The sequence below is a fragment of the Silurus meridionalis genome, chromosome 9, assembly GCF_014805685.1.
Source record: "Silurus meridionalis isolate SWU-2019-XX chromosome 9, ASM1480568v1, whole genome shotgun sequence".
In the NCBI taxonomy this organism is placed as follows: domain Eukaryota; kingdom Metazoa; phylum Chordata; class Actinopteri; order Siluriformes; family Siluridae; genus Silurus; species Silurus meridionalis.
The window spans coordinates 10343816-10351806 of record NC_060892.1 but is presented as its reverse complement, the minus strand read 5'-3'; the positions used below and the strand labels follow the sequence as shown (position 1 = coordinate 10351806).

Sequence of the window (7991 nt, the reverse complement as noted above, 5' to 3'; positions counted from 1 at the left end):
ACGGATTTCTGTGAAGCTGCTGTGTGACAGTGTCCACTGTTGAAAGCAGTGTATAGATAAAATTGAACTGGGCTGAAATGAAGGGTTTTCAGTTCAGTTTAGTTTGTTAAGCTTTTCTACATCAGGTATTGTCTAAATGAAGTCTACAAGAGGATTTTTATGGACATTAGTAAATGAGTTTTCGGAAGGACAAAAATGGTGCATGGGTATACTATAATGCTTTTAACAGTGATTATTTTATTTTATTTTTTTGTGACGAGGTTTGAGTTTTTATCTCATGTCAAACCCTTTTTCTCTGTTTCTTATCTTTCAATCACGCTCCCCACTGACCCACTGAGTACCTCCACCCCGCAGGGTCTCTCGTTATGAAGGTGCGCGGAGGTTTTTATTTCATTTATTTGTTTATTTTAATGGCGCCTGCGTCGCGATGACGTCACGCGGGGTGAAATTGCCAGGCCTTTAAGAAGCGGCGCCGCCGTGAAAGCCGGAGCTTTTTCATCTCACATGGTACCGGAGGAGGGGGCTTGTGCAAACGCAAGCGAGATTACCAGTGCGATCAGAGATTGTCGATAATTCGGGGAGAGAGAGAGAGAGAGAGAGAGAGAGAGAGAGAGAGAGAGAGAGAGAGAGAGAGAGAGAGAGAGAGAGAGAGAGAGAGAAATCAGCATTTGTCGTGTGACGTGTGAACACCAGGAAAGGCGAAAAAAGAGGACCTCGGTCAGACGTGTGTATCCCACCTTCTTCCTTCCTTCATGACGGGTTTGCTGACGGGTCCTGGTGTGGCTCTGTGCTCGCGCCCGCGTGTGTGTGTGTGTGTGTGTGTGTGTGTGTGTTTGCGAGCGCGCGCGCAGTTTCAGTGGCTTCGATGCAACAGGTAGATTTTCATAATTCAAGGACGTTTTCAGTCGGAAATCCATATTTTCTTACTTGGTATGTTTGCTTTATTATTATTATTATTATTAATATTATTATTACGACATACATCGTCATCATCAGCATAATTACTACTTATACTACAAACAACTGTTGATATGTATCTTTATATAGACGTTTTTTAGACGCAATACATTTTTTGCTAAGGATATTTTTACATACGTTTCTCCCTTTTATATACTTTGTTATGACATGTATTTTGTTGTTGTTAGTGTTGTTTGTTTTAATATTAATTTACAGTTTTTGTTTAAACCTGCTCTCGCACGTCTATTATTTAAAAATAATTTATCTGATTTATCTGTATAAACTTCATAGAATCTTTTATCTATTATCTTCTTTAGCTCAGAAGTCGTATGTAGATAGATAAGTTCATTAAATCCTCTATATCCCCTAATCTCCCCTAAAAAGATTAATCTGATCAAAAGCAAATGAATGCTTTTGGTTTTGGTTTGAGTGAATATTAAACAGTAATGGAGCAAATTATGTGTTAAACAGCCTATCAAGCGTGTATTGTTGTACAGGGACATTTCCGTTCTTCCACCAGAATTCGTTTAGTCAGATCGTTGTATATGATTATCATTAGTGGTTATTCTGTTGGGATTAAGGGTTACACGGGGGTCAGAAATGCAGACCTTTATGGAAGATCTGTATAGGGGTGTTTCAGCACCGGGAAGCGGACAGCTCCCAGAACTAAAAGAAATTCAATCTTCTGATGATATACTCAGCAATCTATTCATGCTTTTATGGCTTACTTTGTTTTTTTTGACTGATCTATTTTAAATGATTAATTCTATTTCATCTGGCAAACACATTGTACTGTGAAGCTTCTAATTTAAATATTTTTAAATATGTCCTTTAAATAAATTAACCTCTGAATAAATATCTAATTGATAAATGATGGCATGCACTATTTTTGCATGTTATAGTTTAAGAAACGTTTTCTGTATCGGAAAGCATGTAACTGCAAACGCACTAAAATACCCAGCATGTTGTGAAAGGTCAGGGTGGGGAGCAGATTCAGCTGATTAAAATGGTGACAAATTGACAGTAAATAAGCCAAAAAAACAACCCTCTTGCTGGATGTGCGCCTGTGCTAACCTTTACCTCAAAAGGTTACATTAACAAATTGTATTCAATTACCAGATTGTGATTTGGTAATTGTACTGTTTAATCTAGATGTGAGCTACAGAAATACAGTTTCAAACCCCTCTTGAGCTTTATCTATAAAGACATCATGCATAGTTGATATTAAAGGGACTTATGATTCATATAGATTTATTTAGTGCTGTCTCTGGTGTACAGTGAATTGAAACTACCACCCCTGCTATATGTTTATTTTTGGGCATTTCCTGGTATACTGTAATTATAAGTGCATGACACACAGGCACGCAGCACTTACAGATTCAGCCTGCTGCCAAACTGCACAATAAACATAGCCTGTGCAGATGGATGACTTTAGACATGGACATGCTACAGTTTTGCAGCCATCTTTAAAGAGGCCTATGGGCTTTTAAAAGGAGACTACTGGCTCTTTTGAAGCACCAGGACACTGGGGGAAAAACTGAGATCAAAACACGATAGAATGTGTGCAGAGGGACTCCATTTAAGGGCACATTTAATGCACTATAACAGTCTGTGGTGGAGCACTAGACTGGCAGAGATTGTGGTCCCGAGAGGCTGTGGGGGGCACAGACTGTTTTTGATGTGGTGTTATAAGGTGATTGGGAGGAGACTCCAAAGCTCTTCACTGAGTCAAGCAAATGCTTTAAGATGCGCATGCTGCCAAGTGACTTTTTCTGGTTTAGAAACAGCATCTAAAGACAACAGGTTGACAACGGATTAGTATGAACATGAAACCATTGTTAGAAATATTTCAGCAACAAATAAAAATTTGACATATTGCACTTTATACAACAATCATGGTCGTGGATCGTATAACGTATACAAGATCCCTAATTAGCAAACTGTGTGTGACAGAGTCAGGAAAAATCTGAGGAAATTTGATCACCAAAATGAGTCGGCACCAAACATGGGGGTGTGGCACCATGCCCACAAAGAGTCCCTCTAAATATTGTGCTATGAAGTTAAGTGTGGCAACAAGAGTGGATGGCCAGTTTTGTTCTTACCTTGCTCTGAGTCAAGGTCTTTCACTTCGATATGACTGAAAAGAATATGAAAAAAATGCTGTATTTAAAGTGAATCAAAGATTGTGGAGCACATGCTAGAACCATCTAATATGACAGACTTTCATGCATTACTAATTTCCTTTGCAGTGGTCAATAATCTTTTAAATAAAGCTAACCAATATCTTCTTTCTTTGGATGCAAACATTACATCTTAGTTATTGTTCAAGTAAATCAATAATGCAACTCCCAAGCATTTTTAATTAAAATGTATGGTAGGTTTTTTTCTTTTCAAATGATCATTGATTTTCACTACAAATTGCCATGGTTCTTCAAGTAATCCAGTTTTCAGCAATGTTCAATTAATGGACAGGAAGTTTACCCACTGTTTTTCTTTCCAAGTTTATTCACTGTGATTATGTTTGTAGTCAGCACAACCATTTAAAAATGTTGTTCAGAAATGAAAACGCATACTACATACAAGCACCAGATCACCCCTCTAACCAACGATACTATGGCACCAACTCAACTGATAAGAAATGCCACCATTATTTATATTGTCATCTTTCATTAGGGTTAATATGGAGCCTGCTTGGTGCATCTGATGGTGCCGGCATGGTGCTGCATCTTTCTCTTTCTGCCCGTACACAGACACAGAGGGAAGGGATGCTGCAGGTTGTCTAGGCTGATTGGTTTCTTCTAAACCTAATCTACCTCCTGTGTGTGAGGGGAAGCAGTCAGAGAGATGGAAAGAGAGAGAAAGAGAAAGAAAGAGAGAGAGAGAGAGAAAGAGAGAGAGAGAGAGAGAGAGAGAAGGCAGAGGAAAAAAAAGAGATTGTGTGAGGTGCTTATTTTCATAAATCTATCTGCACACCAGAAACAAGAGAAAAAAAATAATGAAAGATACATGAGAATAAAATAGCCATGTAAAATATTTTTGTCACTTTCTCCCAATAGAAAGCTTGTTTGATATGTCAGCATAATCAAATCATGTCATAAGGGAGAGGAAAGTGTTCTGCCTTGAAGGCACAATTTTTCAAAGTAAATGCTATTACATTATTTTGCCTCCCCAGCGAAATATTAATTTTACTTCATTATGGGTGCTGTTATCAATCTGAGCCATATGTCTTTATTTTTCTCTTTTTTTCTTTTTTACATTGTATTACCAATAACAATTCAATTTATCTGATGCAGAACTGCTACATGTAGAATTCTGTCCATATTTGCATGAAGCAAACTGCATAAAAATATCACATTTATAAATTGATTTGATTTATTCATTTGAATTCATTAGATTTTTTTTACCATAATATCAGTCAATGTACTGACCCTTTATATGAAATTTCTGTTAGCTGTTCTGGTTAGATGAGCACATATATCACAGAAATGTGTTACATATTTGTTCTCATATTTATAATCATTGCTGACTGAATATGATAATGCCTGCATCAATACAAACATCTGCATGGTGACTTTAATAAGTCTCTAATGTATGTTTACTAAATGCATATGAAAACTTGAAAAGGATAATAAATCTCTCTTAATTTTTTTTTTGATTAAAGATTGTGATTAAAGCACCCTTGACATTGCCACTTATCTTGACATTTTATTTCAGCTGAGTCCCATGTGGCCTAGTTGGTTTTCTTAAAATAATTTATTTCAATTTAAGCTTTTGTTTTTTTTCTTTTTTTCTTTCAGAACTGTTCTCTGTAGCTCGCATTGTACTTCCCCTCTTACCCGAAGTGGTCATAAGAAAGATTGGCTGTGCTTTATAAGTCATACGTCTGCCAAATTGCATGAGCACTTATCGTGGTCATTAGTTTCCATTCAGATGGTGGAGGGACGTACCGCGCTGCTGTGCTTGGCCGTCTCTCCTTGCTGAGCCACATCAGCAGTCGAGCAGTCTGTAAGGCTTTCATCGCATCTAGGGATATAATTTCTCAGCTTTTAATAATGCAGTACTGTTCAGCATGGTAGCCATTATTGTCCCTCCAGGACCTTGGCTGTATAGTCTCAAGAGAACCATAGTTTAAATCAACAAGGCATATACCAGGATGTGAGGTGAAGTAAATTTCAAAACTGCCTTACTTTGACATGGTGCTTTTAATTAGACTTTGAGCCCTTCACTGATTTTTACAAGTTCTCACTTGTGTGCTTTTTTCACAATGTACTTTTTTTCTTTCTGCAGAGCTGTTCATGCAAATGATATTTAAACAGATAAATAGCTGTGGATGAGCACATGCCCAGAAGGCCACAAGAATCCAAGAAAAAAAAAGAAAAAAACAGGTATGCAAAGAGAGAGACATCCATCCTTCCGAATTTGATTACAATTGTTCTGTGTGCTTATGATATTGTTTTTCAAGCCACAGACATAATTACACACTTGCTGAAATTAAAAAGGCTTGGCACAAAACAATAAATGCATGTTATTCCATGTTAATTACCTTCTGTAAAATAAGACAGCGGTCTAAAAAAGTAGAACAGACAAGAGACAAAGACGGATCTTTGACACAAAGGTGAATGTGAGACTGGACTGTTCAGTTTGCAGAAATGGCATGTGGCTCAGTAGCATGACATTATTAACTGGAGATATTTTTTCAGGGCTGCGTAAGTCACCTTATATTACAGAAGGCTCTCTCAGATCGCTCGTTTAAAGGTCGTTCAGCTCTGAGTTGAAACATTTCCAGGTTCATGTGACTGGATTTCCACTGAAAATAAATCTGTGTGTAAAATCTGCTGTATATAAAAACATACTCATTAAATGTACCCAATCAAGTTTTTCAGAATAATGTGAAATATTTATGAGATGATACACATGTAAGCCATGTATCACAGGTTTCATTATGTCACTGATTTCAAAAAGACGATAGGAAAAGAAATATAATTCTGGAGCTTCGCAAGGATTTTTTTAGTGAATTTTTTTTTAAACAGACATTAGTAGTTTATTAGTGGGTATTGGTTTAATGTATGTTCAAGTGATATATTGGACCTGAAAATTATCAATATCTCTGAATTTCTAGACTGCCGTACAATACCATATTATACAGAACCATAGCATTCAGTGATTCAGTTATTTAATATTTAAATCTAATACAATATTGTACTATAATACTTATAACTAATGACAGTCTGTATATCATATTGTCTCCAAATTTATAATGAAATTATATTTTCTTTTTTTTGTTCTTTTAATTTAATCCTTTAATATGTCTTTGCCCAGTTGAGGAGGTCAAAGCCTTCCTTCAATACACATGAAATGCCTGCATGTTTTTAAATGTTTACTTGTGTAACCTCACAGGGCCACCGGATGAATGAGGAGGAGATGCTAACCTCACAATTCTCTATACATGAGCTAAACAGATTGCATAATTTCACTCTCATCAATAATGGAAGGACAGAGGCCGTCCTTTCCACACAGTGAGCAGGCCAATTGTACTTTCTTGGATTATTTTGCCTCACATAGTTTGTCACTTCATATTCTTGTTTCCAGTAAATGTGGTGATATACATAATAAACAAAATCAACTTATGATTTCAATTTAGTTCTGGATATTGTGGAAGACTAGTGATTTTGTTGTTGAAAATATATCAGTGGCAACAACAAGTCATAGTCTACCTCAGTGACCAGGACACACTCCTACGATAGTGTTTCATACACAACGAATATTAGCGACTGATATAATGATAATCATTACTAGCATTTTTATCAGGTCCTGGAGAATTTTTTAATATTCATCTTAGCAGGCTGTTAAGAGACAAAGAAATTCTTGACTTCTTTCATTTCATTATAGGTAATTATTCTTTCCTCCTTTTTTACAGACAAATTATTTTATGTGCATGCTGAAAATTATTTTTTTCCCCCAACCTGTCAAATAAACACAATTCCCTGAGGTTTCTGTCTCATTATTGACCAAACAAACAAGAAGTGATTATAAATCAAAATAATTTCACACACAGTAGAATGGATCGTATTATTTATTTTGTCAGCCTCTATTATTATTCAGGCACAAAGTCTTCTAGACATTAAAACATAAATGTCTCTCTCATGGCTGTAACAATGCATAATAGGATGCCTTTATACAATACAATATCAGTCGGCATTCATCAGCCTTTAGATTGGTCATTAAATGGCAACAGTTTTATAAACACAATTCTTTTTTATTATATTTCAATGAAGCATTTATCACGGAAAAAAAATGAAAGAGGTTATAATACATATTCACACCATGTGTAGTCATGGATACTGTTCTGATTGGTGTGGTGAACAAAGAAAGACAAGTGTGTCCTTGGAAATTTTCAAGAATCCTTTACTTTTTGCACTTGATGTGGGTTTAAATTATGGTAACACCAATGGCTTTTAAAAGACAAAATGCCAACATATGCCATATCTAAAAAAAAAAAAAACAAAGCTGTTGAAGGTTAAATAATGATTTGCTATTTTAAAATCAGGAAAATTATAAAATTATACCAGGTTAGTTCATTGAGCAATTTACTAAGAAATCACAAATGTGATTTATTTTTGGTGCATTTACATTCCCTCCTTTTTGCTCCAGTTCTACTCTTATATAACAATTAGCATGATTGTGGGATTAGCCAGAGGTATATATTCAGTCAGAGGCCTTGCTTTACAAATACTAATATCTAAGGACAGCATAGTTTTTCATTTGCTGATAAATGTATATTATTTCAACATTGTTATTTTTTCACATTCTTTAAAGAATGTAAAGTGAGTTGGGAAATCAGATTTAGGAACATGCACAAGCATGTAATGTTTTGCAGGAGTGGAACTACTGAATATTTCTTCAACATTTATATAACATTTCATTTCACATCTTGACACCATTGTTCACACTGGCCTTGTCTGTTCAGTAAGTTTAAAATCATCAGGGATTTTTTAAGGTGAATGTGTTTCTAAACCATCTACTGCAGAAAATTA

The 7991-nt window shown here is 35.7% G+C and overlaps 1 long non-coding RNA gene across 1 annotated transcript; it reads left to right on the top strand.

Annotated features, from left to right (window-relative positions):
• The first annotated feature begins 203 nt into the window (after positions 1–203).
• Positions 204–6457, top strand: LOC124391386. Its single transcript, XR_006926966.1, has 4 exons — positions 204–930; positions 4755–5117; positions 5245–5342; positions 6355–6457. It is a non-coding gene; the product is annotated as an uncharacterized LOC124391386 (long non-coding RNA).
• Positions 6458–7991: the final 1534 nt, after the last annotated feature.